Raw genomic sequence first — 21,691 nt, 5'->3', positions numbered from 1 at the left:
AGGAAGCAAGCTAATGTCACTGCCTTCTTCGAAAAGAACAATTTTTATAGTGAAATTTGATGGGATAGAGGAAGTCAGGGGTAATAAATTATTCAAGATAACAATAGTCTTAAGGCATCCATAAGTTATCTTTTTAAATAGTAGCCTATAGCTGAGTTCTATGTCAGAATATAGTTAACTTTGTACTCGGGGTTGAGATTGTCATGTAGGTAAGGTTAAATAACAATTATGCCATCTTTCTTAACACCGTATATTTTTCTACTATTAATTCATCATTAAACAGGCCAACCAAAATTGAGGCCATACATTCAATGAAGGAATTAAACTAATATATCTTTTAGCACTCTGTGTTGTTAGTCAATATAAAGCTACTTTACATGAAGTTATTGGTGGACTACAGTTTCAGGCAAATTACAAAGTATCTAACGAATCAGATTTCTGAGAGCAGTATTTTCATTTGTCCTAAAATTCCACTTTGAAATTTCCAATTAACTCTTCTGTTTGACCCTTACCTCAAGAGGTGCAGGTAGAAAAGCCTATAAGGTCATGGCTAATTGGACGCACACTTTCTAAGCTAAAAGTTTGAAGAAGCACTTTCATAAGTAATTCGTACTAGGGTATGAATACTAAGGTATTTTAGTCTAATTCCTACGTTTCACATTATAAATAGTTGACCTTCTTTATGGTTTTCTCTTTGAAAAAAATGATTTCGAAGAATCATGTCATTTCAATGAAAGAAAATTATTAATGTTTGCCTCCAGTTTACAAAATGAAGAAGGTAGGAGAGGCTAGAAAATCATCTCTGTTGTTGATTTCTTTCAGGGTTTTTATTTTCTTCTGCTTTTAGAAAACTGTTAGAATGAATAAAAGTGTGGTAAATGCAATTATTAATTGGTATGGATTTGGGCTGCTTATAATAAATAATCTAGTTAAAGATTTTACAGAATAATTGCATAATAAATGTATGTTTTGATTATAGCTCCTACTTCAAATACATCAATTTTAGTTAATTATATATATATATATATATATATGTATCCAAATTCAGAAATGTTACTATTGATTATTAAAAAAAAAGGAAATGAATAACATGGTGCTTGAGACTGAGTATTAAGTTTACTGTGCCATAAAGCAAGAAAGACTAGTGCTGGTTTGAAAATTGTAGGTTAAAGAGCACTAGAAGGAGTCCATGTAAGATTTGTCTCAAGGTATGAGGCTGGGTAGTGCTTGCATCACTTCTCAGTAGGTCGCCTGTGGCTACAGACTCTGAGCCTAGGGAGGAAAGATAACACACACAAAAGCAGTAATTAGCAACTGTCAAGAGATTCTGCCTATAAAGACATGAGGCTAGAAAGGTGTAATGTGCCAGGCAGGTAGTCGTCCTTGAACAGGACAACTCCATAATCCTTATCTAAGAAGGGGTGAGAACAGAAGAACAGAGAGAGTAAAATCACATCAAAGTGAACGAAAGAGTAAATACGCCCTGCTTAAAATGAACATGCAAAAGCAAGTAGAAAAAAAATCCAATTGTATGAAAGATAAGCAATTATAACAGAGAACTAACATGTTTTTTCCCATGAATTGCAAAGACAATTCTAGTATTTTAAATTTATTGTGAAAGAAATAAATGAAGAAATCACAACCATAAAAAATAAGAAATGATGAAACAAAAACACAATCAAATGAAGCAGGCTAACCGAAATATGAAAGTGAACAAATTAAATTTTTTCCACATGAAAAATGCAGCCTTTAAAATTTAAAAATGCACAGACTCTAGGCAGTATAAAAAATAGTAAATCAGAATATAAAATTGAGAAAAATCACACAGAATTAAGCATCAAAGATGAAAAGGATTAAAAATGTAAAAAACAGGAAAGAGGAAGACAGATAAATTCAGAAGCTAATATTTTTCTGAGAAGCTGAAGGGAGGACAGAGAATCAAGGGAACAGCAAAGAAGTGATATTCAGAGTTAAAATTCCATTATTTCAATAATTCAATTGCTATTGAGTATTTTTCTCAGAAAAGCTTGATGTAGATATAGCACTTGGTATATTAGAAGTGAAAAAATTACACATAGGCTGTCATGTGCAAAAGGAATAAAGAAATATTTTTAGAGGTGCCTGGGTGGCTCAGTAGGTTGAACAACTGAATCTTAATTTCAGCTGGGTCATGATCTCAAGGTTCTTGAGATCAAGCCCCTGCTTGGGATTCCCTCTCTCCCTCTCTCTTGCTCTCCTAAGATAAATAAATACTTTTCAAAAATGGAATAAAGAAGTATTTTTAAATAAATACTAGAAAAAATAAATATATCAACTAGCATAATGATAATTAGGTTTACAACAATGTTTTACAGCAGCAATTCATGCTGGAAGTAAATGGAGTTGTATATGAAAGCAATGACAAAAATGGGTATCTACACAGAAGTAATTACCTTGCTAAACAGTCACTCAGGACATACACCCAGCTTCCACCTTTCAACAACACAGTCACTAGGATCAGATTTACATCTTCCACCCCTATTTTATCAATTAAAAATCCAGATTTTATTATTTGTATTTAAAAAAAAATAGTCCCCAAATGGAGTCTTTCTGTTAAGCCCAGGACACCAAACCAAGGTTTTATACGTAACCTAATTGCTGTTTCAATCTTTCCCAGGAATGTAAAGCATAACCAGTAAGTCTGGAGTTTTCTCATCAGCACCAATGAGAAAACCTGCCACTTAGGCCCTTTCTTTCCCCAAAAGAAGAGGAGGTAATCTCCCTGATAGATCCTTTTGTCCCCCAAAGGAAGATACCTCACCAGACACAATCATTCTTTTGTTTATGAATTCCTTACCCTGCCTTTAGAATGTTTTTCCTTTTTGTAGCCTTTTGGAGTTCTTTCTGTTTTTGGATGGTATGCTGCCTGATTTATGAGTCATTAATTAAACCAATTGGATCTCACAGCTTTACTCAGTTCAATTTTTGTTATTTAACAGAATTGTGGCTCTCAAGAAATTAGAATTCAGGCAATGAAATATAGAGATCCTTCAGAGATAGGGAATAAACAAATGGAGTGAGTCATCTAACTGCTTTAGTTTACTGCCTAGAGATATCTGAAGTCATGATATAGACCTTGACGTCCGTGACACTGAACTGAGTATGTAGGCAACTCAAGTGTCTTCAGTGTGCAGGTCCAAGTATCTGAGAAGGAAAAGGACACAGAGAAAGAACTCCAGAAATCTACAAAGGATCCCCTTCAGGTGTACATCCGTATACTGATCAGCACAAGTGTGTGAGGAAACTAAGAGAGGTTGGTCAGTGAACCACCTAAAGGGAGTAGGGGGAACAGTGTCTGACATTCAAACAAGGCTTGGACTGGTGCCTGTTCCCTCCCACTGGAATTCAAAATGCCCAAATTAATGGGACACTGAAGAGAGTACATGGAAGATTTTGTATCAGTAGCAGGGGAAAACACCCTACACTAAAAGTGCTTTGATCTGACCTGAGAATGTTCACCAGCAAGCCCCAAAAGAAAGAAATTGTTTCTAAGTCAATTAGCAAACAAAGCTCAAGAATCTTTATAAGAATACAGAAATATCCAGGACACATGACCTAAAATTAACAGCATGTGGCACCCAATTAAAAAATACAAATCGGGCAAAGAAATAGAAAATTATAACCTAAGGTGGAGAGAAAAACCAATCAAGATTGATTTAGAAATGGCACAAATAGAATAGAGAAGGACTTTAAAAATAAAATTATTACTCTATTGCATAGTCCATCAAGACGCTATAGCAAAGATTGAACATGTTACACAAAAATATGAAAGAAATAACAAAGGACCCAAATTGAATTTTGAATCATGAAAAAATACAATGTCAGAGATAAAAATACACTAAGGTGATAAATGCTAGATGAGATACTTCAGAAGCAATGATCAGTAAACTTGAAGGTATAGCAAAGAAATCTAAGTAAAAGTGAACCAGAGGGGGGAAAAAAGATCGAATGGGTGAATAATGAACAAAGCATCAGTGAAGTGTGGAATGATTTCAAGCAGCCAAGTCTGTGGGTAACTGGAATTCTCTAGAGTAGGTGTGTCTGTTGGGGGTAGAGGAGGGTATCAATAAATATTAAAGATATAATGGCCAAATTTTTCTAGTGCAAGGGAGAAGACAGTAGTACAACATCTTTAAAGTGCTAGGAAAAAGTGTAAAAGTCACCTTATAATCTTTTACTAAGATAAAATATCTTTTAGAAAACAAAGGTGAAATAAGGACTTTGTTCTGACGTACAGAAGCTAAAAGAATTCATCACAAGCTAACTGTCTTTGAAAGAAATATTAAAGGAAGTCCTTCAAAAAGAAGGAAAATACCACAAGAAAACCAGGATCTATACAAAGAAACAAAGATTATCAAAAATAGAAAAACCAGGGGCACCTGAGTGGCTCAGCCGGTTAAGTGTCTGACTTCAGCTCAGGTCTGATCCCATGGTTTGTGAGTTGGAGCCCCACGTTGGGTTCTCTGTTGTCGGTACAGAGCCCACTTTGGATCCTCTGTCCCTCTGTCTCTCGGCCCTTCCCACACTTATCCTCTCTCTCTCTCTATCTCTCTCCCTTTCTTTTTCTCTCAAAATAAATAAACACCCCAGAAAATCCATGAGTAAATACAAAGATTATTATTTAAATAATTAAAGTTAAATTCACTGTTCACACACACACACACACACACACACACACACACACACACACACTCCAATGTACTGTAGGGTTTACAACATCGTTTAAGTAAAATGTATGGCAACAATAATGTAAAGGTTGGGAAGGGATAAAAAGTACATTCTTATAATGATTTTGTGTTTTATGTTAAGCAGCATACTATCTTTTGAAAGTAAACTGTGAAGAGTTAAAATGTATACCATAAATATTATAGCAACTACTAAAATAACACCCCAAAAGAGAGCTATAGGCAATCAATCAACAAAGAAAACAAAAAAAGAATCATAAAAATTATTATTTCAAAAGAAAGCAGGATAAAGAGAAAATGAAACAAAGAATAGATAGGACAAAGAGATAATGAATGAGAATATAGTAGTTTTAAACACAAACATATAAAAAATCACATTGCATGTAAATCGTGCACCAATTAAATTAAAATACAAAGATTATCATATTGAAATTAAAAATAAGCACCAAATACATGCTGCCTCCAAGAAATCTACTTACTATAAAACACAAAATTGGTCAAAGTATATGAAAGTATAAATAGATTTGCAATGCTAACACCAATGAAAATAAAATTTAGTTTGGCTCTATTAATAACAAAGTAGATTTCAGAACAAACAATGATAATAGAGATCAAGAGAAGGATAAAATTATGGTCAATTCATCAGGAGAACAAAACAATCCTAATCATTCATTTAGCAAGTAATAGAAATGTTAAATATATGAAACAACACTGACAAAGCTGAAAGGAAAAATAATCCACAACACTACTCTCAAAATAATTGATAGAACACATAGAAAATCAGTAAGGATATAAAATATGTGACAAATATTATCAACCAAAACTTCCTAATTGACACTTTATAGAATGATCCATTTAACAATCACAGGATACACCTTCTTCTCAAGTGCATTCAAAACACTTGTCAAGATAGATTCTATTTTGAGCCATAAAATCAATATTTTTAAAAGGATATAATTCTTACAAAGTAGGTTACCTAGCTACAGTTGAGTTAAATTATAAATCAATAACAAGAAGATATCTACAATATCAGCAACTAATTGGATACTCCAACTGGAGGTTGAGTGAAAGACAGCTTGAAGTTCTTTGCCATTAATTTAAAGAGAGGATCTTAAGCATGATTTTTTTTTTATTTTTCTCCAGCCAAATAGAGCTAGAGAGAGAGAGACAAACAAAATTAGTGAGGGTAGACTAATTACAAACATGAGTCTTGGGAATTAAAGAATGTGAAAAAGAAAAGATAGTACATAAAGGAAGAGAGGTGGAGGGATCTCACTGGGGATAGTGAATCCTTGAATTTAAGGTTGAAATTAGAGGGAAGGTCATGGTCAGACTATAATGCTTGAAATTTACATTATGGAATGTTTGCAATTATTACTTTTGCCAATTATTCAAATAAAAAATAGTTTCAGGAGCCCAAATGTCCATCAACGGATGAATGGATAAAGAAGGTGTGGTATACATATACAATGAAGTATTACTCAGCAATCAAAAAGAATGAAATCTTGTCATTTGCAACTATGTGGATGGAACTAGAGGGTATTATGCTAAGCGAAGTTAGTCAGTTAGAGAAAGAAAAATATCATATGACTTCACTCATATGAGGACTTGAACACAGAACAGATGAACACAAGGAAAGGGAAACAAAAATAATATAAAAACAGGGAGGGGGACAAAACATAAGAGACTCTTAAATATGGAGAACAAACAGAGAGTTACTGGAGGGGTTGTGGGAGGGGGGGATGGGCTAAAAGTGTAAGGGGCATTAAGGTATCTACTCCTGAAATCACTGTTGCTCTATATGCTAATTTTGAGGTAAATTTAAAAAAAATACTTTCAGAATTATAAACAAGTGTATTCAGAAGGAAATTTAGAAGGAAAGGTAGAAGAGATATATTAAAAAATTCAGAACCACCATAAAAAGGTGAAAAACAAGCATAACTTGAAAGAATGTGTTTATACCACATGTAACTGATTAAAGAATAACAGAGAGCAGAATATAAGAATTACAAAAATGTAATGAGAAAAGCAAATATAGCCATAAAATAAGGACAGATAATATGAATAAGTCCCTTAAAGTAATAAACCTGAACAGACACAGTATATAAATGAAGCTTAACCCCATCACTGATCAGAAAAATGTATATTTAAGAAGATCAAACCCCTCTTGTATGAAATATTTTTTTTTTAAATGTGATCCATTCCAATACATGGACACACAAGAGTTCTCACACTGGTTAGAATATGAGTTAGTCCAAATCACTTTGCAAAAGCAACTGGCAATATTCAGGGAAGCTGAAGATATGCATAGGCTTAAACCAGAAATTCCAATTCTGGATAAACACTCAGACCTGTACTTGAGAAGGCATGCACAATGATAATACTCACTGTAATATTAGTTACAATGCGGTAGAAATCAGGGGACTATGGGTGGCTCTGTTAGTTAAGCATCCAACTTTTGGTTTCGGCTCAGGTTATGATCTCACAGTTTCGTGAGATCACTGACTGGGCTCTGCACTGAAGGTGTGGCGCCCACTTGGGATTCTCCTCTCTCGGCCCCTTCCCTGTTCATGCTGTCTCTGTCTCTCTCAAATAAATAAATAAAACCTAAAAAAAAACCCAAAGTGGTAGAAACCATAATACCTATCAATAAAGGAATAATTAAATACACTGAGGTATTGTTACACCATGGGAAAACTAGGATGAAGTAAACAATTCTGGTTGAACTAAAACTATAAATACCAACACAAGTAACTCTCAAAAAATAGCAAGATGCAAAAAAATATAGGTACAAATACAATTCAAAATACCAACAGCATTTTTCACAGAGCTATAACAAACAATCCTAAATTTTGTGTGGAACCACAAAAGACCCTGAACAGCCAAAGCAATCTGGAAAAAGGAAAGCAAAGCTGGAAGCATCACAATTTCAGATTTCAAGTTATATTATAAAGTCTGTAGTCATCAAGGCAGTACGACACTGGCACAAAAATAGGTACATAAATTAATGGAACAGAATATAAAACCCAGAATTGAAGCCACAACTATATGGCCAATTAATCTCTGACCAAGCAGGAAAGAATATTCAATGAGGAAAAGTCTCTTCAACAAATGGTACTGGGAAAACTGGACAGCAACATGTAAAAGAATGAAATTGGACCATTTTCTCACACCATACACAAAAATAAATTCAAAATGGATGAAAGAACTAAATGTAAGATCTAAAACCATAAAAATAATAGAGAACACAGACAGCAACCTCTTTGACATTGACTATAGCTACTTCTTTCTAGGTGTGTCTCCTGAGGCAAGGGAAACAAAAGCAAAAACAAACTATTGGGACTACATTAAAACTAAAATCTTCTGCACATAGAAGGAAACAATCAACAAAATTAAAAAGCAACCTACGGAATGGGAGGGGATATTTGAAATTGACATACCTGATAAAGGATTAGTATCCAAAATATATAAAGAACTAATAAATCTCAACACACACACAAAAAAAATAATCCAGTTAAAAACTGCAGAAGTCATGAACAGTCACTTTTCCAAAGAAGATATCCAGATCGCCACCAGACACATGAAAAGATGCTCAACATTACTGATTATCAGGGAAAACAAATCAAAACTACAATGAGATATTGCCTCACACCTCTTAGAATAGCTGAAATTAAAAAAAAAATGCAAGAAACAAGTGTTGAGGATGTGGTGAAAAAGGAACTCTCTTACACAGTTGGTGGGAATTCAAACTGGTGTAGTCACTCTGGAAACAGACAGAATGGAGATTCCTCAAAAAGTTCAAAATAGAACTACCCTATACTATAATCCAGCAATTGCCCTACCAGGTATTTACCTAAATAATATAAAAATACTAATTCGAAGGGACACATGCACCCTGATGTTTATAGCAGCATTATCTACAACAGCCAAGCTATGGAACAGCCCAAATATTCATCAACTGATGAATGGATATACACAACGGAATATTACTCAGCCATAAAAAAGAATGAAAACTTGCCATTTGCAATGACAAGGATGGAACTAGATAGTACAATGCTAAAAGAAATAATTCAGTCAGGAAAAAAGAAATACCGTATCATTTCACACATATGTGGAAATTAAGAAACCAAACAAACAAGCAAAGGGGGATAAAAGTAGAGGGAGGCAAACCAAGAGACTTTTAACTCTAGAGAACAAACTGGTGGTTACCAGAGGGGAGGTGGTAGGAGGAAAGGTGAACTCGTTGTGGACTTGTGATGAGCACCAGGTGTTTTATGGAAGTGTTGCATCACTGTATTGCACACTGGAAACTAATATGTTAACCGACTAGAATTTATATAAAAACTTAAACAATAAAAATATTTAAGTTCAGTCCAATGTTATTTATATAAAATTCAAACTAATATAAACAGTGGTTATGAACATGTACACATATGGGTATTAAAGACTATATACCAATAACACAAAATGGTGATTTCCTTTGGAAATGGATACGGTGGGATTGCAGAGTACACAGGGAGAAGGGATTTTATCTGCATTGTTTTCTTTCAAAAAAATCTTAAGGAAATATTGAATATGATCAGATTCAGTATAACTTGTTGATGGGGTATGGAGTGAAAGACGTTATTTTCATACTTGCTTTTTTTTCTTTAAATATGTCATCATGAAAGGAGAGAAAGTATGAAATATTGGCTTATCTTACCATTTGAATGTAAATACAGAAGAAATAATATTTAAGGAATATCATGGTACCTAAATGAAATTTATATTATTAACTCATTAAGGAAGTATTTTATTGGTTGAATGTAATTTATACTCTTATGAATGCAATGAGAATTTGGGCTTTTTAATATGTGTAAGCTTAATACAATTCATCACCTGGTCTTAACTTCCTTTTCTCTATGTTTTTGGACATTCAGTTATACCAGAAAACTACTTATCCTCAATATTTATAAAATATTTTCTTAAATAGTTATAAAATATTCTCTTAAATATAATAAATATGCTATTTCATATAAAGAAAGTAGATTTTTTTCCCGACAAATGTTCCTACCAGCTCTTTTTGAAATGTATTCATATAACTTAGGCCCTCTTATTTTAAATTTCTCAAATTCATCAAAAACATTCATTGACCTTAAAGTTTGGGTTTATGAAATATACAATGGGGATATTAAAAATAAGTAAATATTTAAAAGATTAAGTGATAAATGTGTTTTCAGAGATTTTGCCCATGTTATACTTATGCTAAATTATTTACAATTGACTTATAAAAACATTTTAATAAACGAGAGGAAGAATTTATCAATGTTGTCTTGTGAAATGTGGATGCATTTCAAATAGATGAGAAAATCTTAATAAAGGACAATTATGATCATAGGAAAAATGTAAAAATTTTTAACAGGCTAAAATGTTATTTTAACAATGTTTCTACTTCTTGAGATGATCTTCAGTTTTGGTTAATGTTTTAGAGCTTCAAAAGAGCCTTTTAGAGGGACACCTGGGTGGCTCAGTCGGTTAAGCATCCAACTTCAGCTCAGGTCATGATTTCGCAGTCTGAGTTCGAGCCCCCACCTGGGCTCTGTGCTGGCAGTTCAGAGCCTGGAGCCTGCTTCAAATTCTATGTCTCCCTCTCTCTCTTTCTCTGTCCTTCCTCTGCTCATGCTCTGTCTCTCCCTCTCTCTCAAAAAAAAAAAAAAAAAAAAAAAAAAAAAAAAAAATTAAAAAAAAATAAGTAAAAGATAAAGAGCTTTTAAAAAAAGTTTTATAGAAATACTCCTCACTTCAGCAATATATGTAAGTATTTTTCCTAAAAGCTTCCCCCCTATAGTCACATACACAGAGCTGCCTCTCATTATGGAAATGTTAATAGCTGTTATCAATAGTGAAATATCTTTTACACATTATTCATTAGTAAAAATTCTAAACTCTAACTTTCTTTTGTTAAGTAATCAGAGTGACATTCATGGATGACTGGAAATATTTGAAGTGATATCTTCTATATTTGAAAATTAGCTTTTTGTGTTGATAACATAAGCTTAGTGATGCCAGACTGCTTTAATCATGAAGGCTTTTCAGCAATGAAACTATTCAATCTCGGTTCATGATTTCCCTCTGCCTCAATCCATAATCATGACAATAGTTTTGGAAGAAAAAATTTCAAACAAGAAAGAGAAGGTTAAGAACATTGAGTACATATATTTTAATGTTTAAAATAGTATTAGCACACTAAGAAATAAATTTAATATTTTGTTGATGTCTTCTGAAGGCTAATTTGCTTTAATGGACCGCTTTGTATTCAGTGAGGTTATTCTAATTAAACAGAAAATTGTTTGGAAGATCTTACGAAATTATAGTTAAGAGTAGTTGACATTGTGTTTTAATACTGTGGCTTGAACAATAACAAAAACAAATGAGACCACCAAAAATGACCATCAGCAAAAGTGATTAAATTTCCATTGTTCCAATGGCACTGGAGAAGGTACCCAGGTTTATCCTTGATCAAACAACTTGACAAATTTCAGTTTGTTGGCTAAGAAGACAAAACCACTGCAAATAATGTTGGCTTTTCAAGAGTTAAGTAAAATTATCTTAATTCTGCAACCAGTGATGATATAATCAGACTTGAGTTTGTCAGATTATAGCTCCTTTTTGGGGGGCACTCACTGAAGTCCCTAAGGGCTAAATAGAGGGAAAAAAGACAAAGACACAGACGAGTTTCCTCAACCTGTAAAATGTACTACTGCAGGTCATATTTGAGCCTAAGCAAATGTCTCATATTTATGTGCTTTGATTGACCCACACTATTTGGATATAGCTACCGAACCCCTAGAAATCTGACCTGTATTTCTGTCCAGGCTAAAAAATGTAATAATTTTGTTATCTTTTGAATGGCAATTAACTATTCTGTGTCTATTCCTTACTTCTAAATGAGGATTATTACTATTTTGCAGAGCACTATAGAAAGGGGTTCAAAGTAAAGAATTTGGGTTGGTTCAAGGTAAGAGATTCTGTGTGATCTAGGGAGGTGACACACAGGACTTCATACATCATGAATAGGACAGCGTATGAGGCAAGTCCTCAGAGAAGTGACGACTACACAGAAAACAAGGACAGATTTAAAGAATAAGGGAGAGGGTCTTTAGTCTGATAAGGGCTGTCTGCTCTTTAATGTGCTTTTAGAAAAGTTGTCATATTTCTGATAGATAATGGCATATCTCTTTTGCCACTTACTAGCTTTGCAATTTTTGGCTCACTCAAGCTGCATGACTTTGGCAAGTAATTCTTCTGAATCACTTTATCTTTAATATGGAGGGAATTACAGTGCTATTATAGATTTGTTATGATGATCAATAAAGCTAACATTTAAACTGCTTTCAAACAACTCCCAGTCCGTAGTACTTAATAAATGCTATTTATTATTATAATTACCATTGTATTTGCTTCTATCCTATCTTTCATCTTTTATTGTTCACATATATAGGTATGTATACATACAAATCTATATTTAAACAACATACAGTATTCATAGAAAGTATGTGCATTTTCAATAATAATAATAAATGGACATTTATGTACTTACCCCAAACATGCAATGTATATTATCTCTATCTTTGAAAAACCCACTATACCCACTATGATCTCTTTTCCAAACTTGTCTCAAAATAACCACAAGGTTTACATTTCTATTATTCATCCCTATGTTTTTCTTTTTAGTTTTTCACTTGCATTTTATAACAAAGTAGTTTCACTTACACAAGAAATGTATGTTTCTTTGCTTGGTGTAAAGCTATCTCTAAGAAGTGATACAGTTCAAGGACTGTATCTCCCAGCTCCCCTGTATGTAGATGGGGCAATATGACAAGTCCCTGCTTAAAAGGAATATGGTTGGATGTGATGTGGGTCATTTCTGAACTATTTAAGAAATGCGTATGTATTTCCATGTTCCCTTTCCCCAACAACCAAATGGGTAAAAACAAATATGTGACGGTAGAGGACTATGAAGTCACAAAATAAAAGGAAAGCAAAGCAAAACTATCCATCTAAGAGGAACACACTCTCCAGACTGTTAGTGTGAGAAAGAAACGAATTCTGAAATTTTCAGTTGGGTATTGAGGGCAGCTAAAAGTAAGCTCACTAATACAGGTTTATAGTCACAAGCAGTATGTTTATTTATTTGAATTTTGCATGTTTTCTTACTTTACAAAAATACTTGTAACATGTATCATTCTGAAGCTTGCTTTTATTATTCAAAGTTATATTTTGCTATTTGACACGCAGGCATCTATAGTTCTTTTAATTTTATTGCCATATGCTATCCTGTTGTTTAAATACACTACGTTAGAGTTATTCCCTTTATCTTTTGATTCAATTGGGAAAATTGTTATCTTTATGATAGTTAATGGTATCTCTCCTTCATATTGTTCAATAAAGTTTTATAATTTTGTTCCTAAAGGCCTCTCACATCATCTGCTAGATTTACTCCTAGATACTTCATATTTTTTATTTCTGTTGTAAAAAATATTGATGTTGACAAGTACGGAAGCATACTTGGGAAGTGTTAGAAAATAAAGAAATAATTGTTGACATGTATTGATTGTTTGTTAATCAACCATGTTATACTCTGTAATTAAGCCAAATAGTCTTCAAATTCCTTTCATGTGCTAAATACACAAGAATTTCATTTGCAAGTAATTATAATTTTGTATCCCCCATTTAAATATTTTTTTATAGTAAACTGCCTAGGATTTCCTGAAAAAAGATGAACAAAAGTGTAAATGGTTCGCATCTGTATCTCAACCCTAGTCTTCAGAAAATGGAGTAAAATCTAACTAGTAAGTATACTAATTGTAGTAAATTTTGTGATACAGCCTTTACTTGGTATATAAGTAACTTTTATTCCTTGCTTGCTGAGAGATTTTACCCAGATTGGATATTGGATTTCATTACCCTTTTTTCAGTATCTATTATGATAATTATATTTTTCTTATTAATTTTTAAATATACCTGCTTACATCATTTTATTTTGAAATGTTAAACCAAACTTGCATTCTTTGCATGACTCTAAATAAATCATGAAATAATATCTGCTTTACCTGATGTTGTGCTCATTTGCTAATAGTTACCTTAGTATTTTCACTTCTAAATTCACAAATGAGATAGGCCTATCATTTTTATGCATTTTAAAGTGCTTTTCTAGTTTGAATATCAAAACTGTACTAATCTGACAGCATTGGATGAAACAGATCCCTTCTTTCATCAGAATAGATTATATACAATCTGAATTATCTGCTACTGGCAACACTTGTCCTGAAAATTGTTTGGCCTGTTAACTTTTTTTGTGAAAAGATTTTGAGAAGTTAAATTTCCTCAGTGATTATAAAATTATTCTGCTTTTCTACTTCATCTGAGTCAGTCTGAGTAAGTTAAATATTCTCCAATATTAGTTTTTAATTTCCTTTTTTATCACATATTCCTTTTAATATTTGAATAATTATAAATCTACAATGAGGCTTCTTGTTTAAAATATATATCTTCTAGCTTATCTACTTTTCCTTTATTAATATTGGGAGGATTTTTTAGTATTTTCTTAGTCTTTATGAAAAGAAGTCTTTATTTTTATTCTCCATTTGTTTTCTTTGGGTTTTTTGTTGTTGTTCATTTGTTTTAAGTTTTTATTTAAATTCTAGTTATTTCACATATACTGTAATGGTTTCAGGAGTAGAATTTAGTGATTCATCACTTACATATAACACCCAGTGCTCATTCCAACAAGTGTTCTCCTTAATACACATTACCCATCTGGCCCATCCCCCGACCACTTCCCCTCCAGTTAGTTGTCTATAGTTAAGAATCACTTTTGGTTTGCCTCCCTCTCTTTTTTTTGTTCCCCTTCCTCTATGTTTATCTGTTTTGTTTCTTAAATTCCACATATAAGTGAAATCATATGGTATTTGTCTTTCTCTGACAAGTCTGTTTAGCTTAGCATAATATACATGTGTATATATATATATATATATATATATATACAGGCATATATACATATATACATATATACCTCTCTATATATACATTTTTTATTGGAAAGAGAGAGAGAGTGTGAGCATGCAAGAGAGGCAGAGGGAGAGGGATAGAATCTTAAGGAGGCTCCCTTTTCAGCACAGAGCATGACACAAAGCTGGTTCCCATTACCCTGGGATCATGGCCTGAGATAAAAATCAAGAGTGAGATGCTCAATGAATTGAGCCATCCAGGCTTCTCTATACCACATTTTCTTTATCCATTCATCAGTCAATGGGCATTTGGGATCTTTACATAATTTGGCTATTGTTCATAATGTTGCTATAAACATCAGGGTGCACGTATCCCTTCGAATCAGTATTTTTGTATCCTTTGGTAAATACCTAGTAGTAGTGTTGATGGGTAGTAGGTAGTTTTATTTTTAAGTTTTTGAGGAATCTCTATACCGTTTTCCAGAGTGGCTGTGCCAGCTTGCATTCCCACCAACAGTGCAAGAGGGTTCCCCTTTCCTGACATTCTCGCCAACATCTATTGTTCCCTGTGTTGTTAATTTTAGCCATTCTGAAAGGTATGAGGTGATATATTTTTGTAGATGTGATTTGTATTTCCCTGATGAGTGACGTTAAGCATATTTTCATGTGTCAGATGGTCGTCTGTGTGTCATCTTTGGAAAAATGTCTATTTATGACTTCTGCCATTTCTTAACTGAATTATTTGTTTTTTGGGTATCAAGTTCATTTTTAAAAATTTTAAAGCTTTAAAAAATGTTTATTTTAGAGAGAGAGAGAGAGCATGCTACCAGGGGAGAGGGGCAGAGGCGGAGGGAGAGAGAGAGGGAGAGAGAGAGAGAAGAGGGAGAGAATCTTATGCAGGCTCAAAGCTGAACATGGAGCCTGATGCAGGGCTCAATTTCACGACCCTGGGATCAAGACCAGAGCTGAAATCAAGAGTCTGATGCTCAAACGACTGAGCCACCCAGGTGTCTTGTTGGTAACTCCTTTATAGATTTTGGATACTAACCTTTTATCTGATGTGGCATTTGCAAATCTTTTCCCATTTCATAGGTCACCTTCTAATGTTGTTGATTGTTTCCTTCCTGTGCAGAAGCTTCTTATCTTGATGAAGTCCCAATAGTTCATTTTTGCTTTTGATTCCCTTGCCTCCAGAGATGTATCTAGTAAGAACTTGCTACAGCCACAGTCAAAAAGGTTGCTGCCTGTGTTCTCTTCTAGGATTTTGATGGTTTCCTGTCTCATATTTAGGTCTTTCATCCATTTTGAATTTATTTTTGTGTATGGTGTAAGAAAGTGTCTAGTTTCATTCTTTTGCATCTTGCTGTCCAGTTCTCCCTACACCATTTCTTGAAGAGACTGTCTTTTTTTCCACTGCATATTCTTTTCTGCTTTGTTGAAGATTCATTGACCATATAGTTTTGAGTCCATTTCTTGATTTTCTATTCTATTCCATTGATCTATGTATCTGTTTTTGTGCCACTACCATACAGTCTTCATGACTGCAGATTTTTAAAAATTTTTTAACGTTTATTTATTTTTGAGACAGGGAGAGACACAGCATGAACAGGGGAGGGTCAGAGGAAGGGAGACACAGAATCCGAAGCGGGCTCCAGGCTCTGAGCTGTCAGCACAGAGCCCGACGCGGGGCTCGAACTCACGGACAGCGAGATCATGACCTGAGCCGAAGTCGGCCGCTTAACCGACTGAACCACCCAGGCGCCCCATGACTACAGATTTTTAATATAGCTTGGAGTCCAGAATCATGATGCCTCCAACTTTGCTTTTCTTTTTGAGGATTGCTTTGGCTATTCAAGGTCTTTTCTGGTTCCATACAAATTTTAAGATTGTTTGTTCTAGCTCTGGGGGAAAAAAATGCTGGTGGTATTTTGATAGGGCTGCATTAAATGTGTAGATTGCTTTGGGTAGTATAGACATTTAAGCAATACTTTTTCTTCCAATCCGTGAGCATGGAATGTTTTTTCCACTTTTTGGTGTCATCTTCAATTCCTTTCATAAATATTCTATAGTTTTTAGAGTACAGATCTTTTACCTCTTTGGTTAACTTTACTCCTAGGTATCTTATGGTTTTTGATGCTACTGTAAATGGGACTGATTCCTTGATTTCTCTTTCTGCTACTTCATTGTTGGTGTACAAAACTGCAACAGATTTCTGTACACTGATTTTGTGTCCTGCAACTTTGCTGAATTTGTGTATCAGTTCTAGCAATTTTTTGCTGGAGTGATTTGGATTTTCTACATAGAATATTATGTTGTTTGGGGATCGTGAGAGTTGACTTCTTCCCTGAAGATTTGGATGCCTTTTCTTTTCTTTTTGTTGTCTGATTGCTGAGGCTAGGACTTCTAATTTCTATGTTAAATAACCATGGTGAGAGTGGACAAACAAGAAAAACAAACAATCCTCGTCCATGTGTCTCAGGCTTCCCTCAGAGCTCTGCCTTCTCTGTGTTTGTGGCCTAGACGTCTCTCACTGGGTGGTGCACTGTTCTTGTGTTTTATCTCAGGCACATTGCTGGGTTTCAAAACTCCAAATTTTAGGGACCCGGCGCAGCATGGAACCACACTGATCCTCTGGGGGAGTGTCTTCCCACACTGTGGCTGGTGCTGGTTTGTCCCAGAAGGGCAGCTGCATGAATGTACAGGGTCTTGGAGTTTTGGGTAAAGTGGAGCAAAAAGCCCACTTTCAGGTTGGCTGCACTCTGCACTGCCTCTGCTTCTGTGCTAATGAACAGGGCGGCTCAGGGGTGTCCACCAGCTTTTTTGTCCCCAGACAGGCCCTGCCACCTCTCCCAAATGCACTCCAAGAAGGGGAACTGTCTCTCCCCGTCGGATTCAGGGGATCCTCAAACCATGCTGTCTGCTCCCTGGCCTCTCCCCTCCTTCTCCATAGGAGCCACAAAGCCCGCCAGGCTTGACTCTGGCAATGGCATGGACTTCTAAAACTTCAGACTTTGAGCCGTGTTCCTTGTAAAACTTATGATGATCAACCCCTCTTGTTTTCCTCAATAGTTCTAGGGAAGTCTTTTGCTTGTGCAACACACCGCACGCTGCTCTATCTCCTTCTCTCCTCTCTCCCTGGTTAGGGGTCCCTCCACTCCACAGCGCCTATGATTCTTCTCTCCACCAAATCATGTCTCTGCACCTCTTACCTTCCAGGATGTGGCCTCTTCTCTCCCTCTAGTTATGCAGTTTGTTCTCTCGGTGCTCAGATTTATTTCCTAGGTGTTCAGAATGATTTGGTATTTGTCTAGCTGTGTTTGAGGGATGAAATAAGCATCAGTCCTCACACTACTCTACTATCTTAAGACCTCCATTTGTTTTCACTCAGCTTTATTCACCATTATTCTTTCTTTCTTTTCATTGCTTCAGTTTTTCCTATTCTGTTTTCTATCTTTTTGTGGAAAGGGGATAGTTTATTATGAATTTCTTCTTCTTTTCTTGAGTTTTCCTCTATGTAGCTTTAAATTTTTTCACAAGTTTTGGTAAGGCCCACTGAGCACCAGCCATTTATATTTATTTACCTACTTATTTTTATTGAGGCATAATGTCATAAGCAAAGCACACAATGTTAAGGTGCACAGCTTGCTGAATATTTTATTATTTTTTTTAAATTTTTTTTAATGTTTATTTAGTTTTGAGAGACAGAGAAACAGAACCTGAGTGGGGGAGGAGCAGAGAGAGAGGGAGACACAGAATCTGAAGCAGGCTCCAGGCTCTGAGCTGTCAGCACAGAGCCCGACTCAGGCTCAAAACCACGAACTGCGAGATCATGACCTGAGCAGAAGTCAGATGCTTAACCGACTGAGCCACCCAGGTGCCCCACTTGCTGAATATTTTAGAAACGTATGCCATCATGGAACATACCCCCAATATCCCAGCAGGTGTCCTTTGGCCCTCTCACATCCAATCCACAGCGCCTAAAGGAGCCATCATTTATTTTGGAACTTCATAATCCAAGGAATTGAATATGTGTTCTTGTGTCTGGCTTGTTTCACTAAATATTTTGTCAAGTTGTTCTAGATCCTAACCATTGCTAGGTATTTTCCTTTAAAAAAGAATGAAATCTTGTCATGTGCAATGACATGATTGGACGTGGAAAGTAGTATGCTGAGTGAAATAAGTCTGTCAGAGAAACACAAATACCCTATGATTTCACGCATATATGAAATTTAAGCAACAAAACAAACAAGCAGAGGGGGCAGAAGAGACAGAAAATCAAATCAAAACACGGACTTTTTTTTTTTTTTTAATTTTTTGTTTCTTTATTTTTGAGACAGAGAGACAGAGTGTGAGTAGGGGAGGGGCAGAGAGAGAGGGAGACACAGAATCCAAAGCAGGCTTCTGGCTCTGAGCTGTCAGCACAGAGCCCAAGGTGGGGCTCAAACTCATGAATCGCGAGATCATGCCTGGAGTCAAAGTCGGACACTTAACCAACTGAGCCACCTAGGTGCCCCAAAACAGACTCTTAACTATAGAGAACAAACTGACAGTTATCAGAGGGAAGATGGCTATAGGGATGGGGAAAATAGGTCATGGTGACTCAGGAAGGCACTTACAAACACAGGGTGATATATGGAAGTGTTGAATCACTATATTGTACACCTGAAACTAATCTTACGCTGTATGTTAACTAACTGGAATTTGAATAAAAACTTCAAAAAAACCCAATATGACATTTTGATAAAGATTTCTACAAGCTTTAATTGGTAGCACATTCCTTACTGTTAAATTCTTTTTCTTTCTTTTTTTTTTTTTTAATATTCTTTATTTTTGAGAGACTGAGAGAGACAGAGCACGAGTCAGGGATGGGCAGAGAGAGAGGGAGACACAGAATCTGAAGTAGGCTCCAGGCTCTGAGCTGTCCTTACAGAGCCCGACGCAGAGCTTGAACTCATGAACCACAAGATCATGACCTAAGCCGAAGTTGGACATTTAAATTGACTGAGCCACCCAGGCTCCCCTCCTTACTCTTAAATTCTAACTCATTTCATTTGGAATTATAATTTTCTTGTGATCTATGAACTAGAAGAGTGTTTTACATTTCAAATGAATGTGATCTCTTTAGGTATGTGTTTGTGATAGGATCATTTTCTTTATCATACTGATATATTACATTCATATATCTTCCGGGATTGTTTGAATTTTTGTATTTTATGGTAGTGGTCCACACAATGCTAATACTTTTGCTTTCATTTCTATTTTGTTTGTTGTAAATAATTATGTATCAGTATTAATTTAATTAATACATATCTAGTGTAACGTTATTTAGAATTTATTTAAGATTTTTGATGTTGTGTCTCAGGCATCTCTCTTGAATGCAGCATTTTGACTTGTCTTGTTTGTGCTGTTTTTTCTTCTTTTATAGATTGTCTAACGTTGAGGCTCATTATTGTTTCTTAATCCATTCTCAACCGTATTTTGTAAGTAATTACCCCTTGTTAATTCTTGTTGGCTATTTGAATTGGGAAAAATCTGTTTTTGGTTGCAGATAATGTTTTTGTTCTGTGTTTTTTCTGTCCTTGTTCTGTTCTTGCTCTTGAAAGATAATTTCACTGCTTACAACACTGAAATGTGTTTTCTTTCAGCACATTAAAGATACAAAAATTTCCTTTACTTCCCTTCCTGCCCTTGAAAATTCAGTTCTTAGGTTAACTGAAGTTCCTTTGTAAGCAACCTCCTTACACCTCTGTTTTTAAGTCTTTCTCTTCCTCTTTGGTTTACAACATTTCCACCATGCTTTGCCTAGGTGAGTAATTTCTTCCTCTTTCTCTCATTCTTTTTTAGTATTAACTTGATTAAATGGCATTCCTGGATCTATTCCTTCTCATATCTTATTTTAAATTCAAGTTACTTATATGTCAAACTAGCTCATTTTTATCATCCACCTTTTTCAAGCATCCTTCCATTTACTATTCATACCCTGGGACATTGAACTTCTCAGGTTCTTCTAAAAAACACATCCCTTATCAGCCGAAAAACCAGGTTAGCAATTTGCAGAGGGAAGTGTGTATAATCTGGCAATTCATGGACATATTCCAAAAGGGGTGTGGACACAAGTAGTTCTGGAGAAATTATCTGTCAGATTCTCAACTTCCATGTGTAGTTTTTCTGAAGTTCCTTTGCTTAAGAACATACATATGAGCAAGGTATTAGAGGGTTCTCCTTTTCATTCTCAGTTCACATTTATCCTATACCCATTGTTTAGAATATAAACACATCTTGAATCTTATTATGATAACTTTCCTAGAGATGTAAATGTGAAATAAAGTAATAGAACTAGTAGGGTCACTGAAGTCTTTTTTTTTTCTTTCTTTTTTTTTTTTTTTTTTTTTTTTGTTTTTTGGTTCAGGCACAGTGAGTTACAGTCCCTCAACCATCTCACTATGAGTTGCATTTCCAAACACCATGTTTTAGTATTTTCTAATTACTCATAAAAATATATAAGAATTTATGCATGCATTTTGTTGTGGAGAAGCAAAATAGGGTAATCCATAAAATACTTCAAGCCTAAAGATATGTTATAGTAAAATACAATTTTATAAAAGATGTGTGATACCAAACTACTATTAATACAAGTCACTTTAGAACAGAAAAAAAAAGGTTAATGTCCTGAATATAAAGATAGTCTCAAATACAGAGGAAAAGGATAAAACCTAACAGAAAATAAAGAAGATATATAGACAGATCCATTAGAGATAAATGAATGAAAATTTAACTTTTACCTATAAAAATGTCAACCACATGCAAAATAAGAAAAAGTCAAATTAAAGCTCCACGAAGTATCAATTCTTACCTGTCGTATTGTCAACAGTCCAAAAGCCTGATGTAGAACTTTGCTGGTGAGGGCATGAGAAGGGAGGTATTCTTCTGCAGTATTACTGGGCACAGTGGTATAATTCCTGCATAAAATGGTAAAAT

At 34.8% G+C, this 21,691-nt stretch overlaps 1 long non-coding RNA gene across 1 annotated transcript in view; it reads right to left on the bottom strand.

Moving 5' to 3' along the window:
* LOC122237602 overlaps nt 1–21,691 on the bottom strand; it is a 147,331-nt gene that overhangs the window by 81,429 nt on the left and 44,211 nt on the right. Inside the window, exon 3 of the long non-coding RNA XR_006216179.1 lies at nt 21,567–21,672. This is a non-coding gene — a long non-coding RNA (uncharacterized LOC122237602). The remainder of the gene's footprint in view (nt 1–21,566; nt 21,673–21,691) is intronic.

This window comes from Panthera tigris, chromosome B1 (genome assembly GCF_018350195.1).
Source record: "Panthera tigris isolate Pti1 chromosome B1, P.tigris_Pti1_mat1.1, whole genome shotgun sequence".
In the NCBI taxonomy this organism is placed as follows: domain Eukaryota; kingdom Metazoa; phylum Chordata; class Mammalia; order Carnivora; family Felidae; genus Panthera; species Panthera tigris.
The sequence above is the reverse complement of the archived record's forward strand: the minus strand, read 5'-3'. Positions and strand labels throughout refer to the sequence as shown.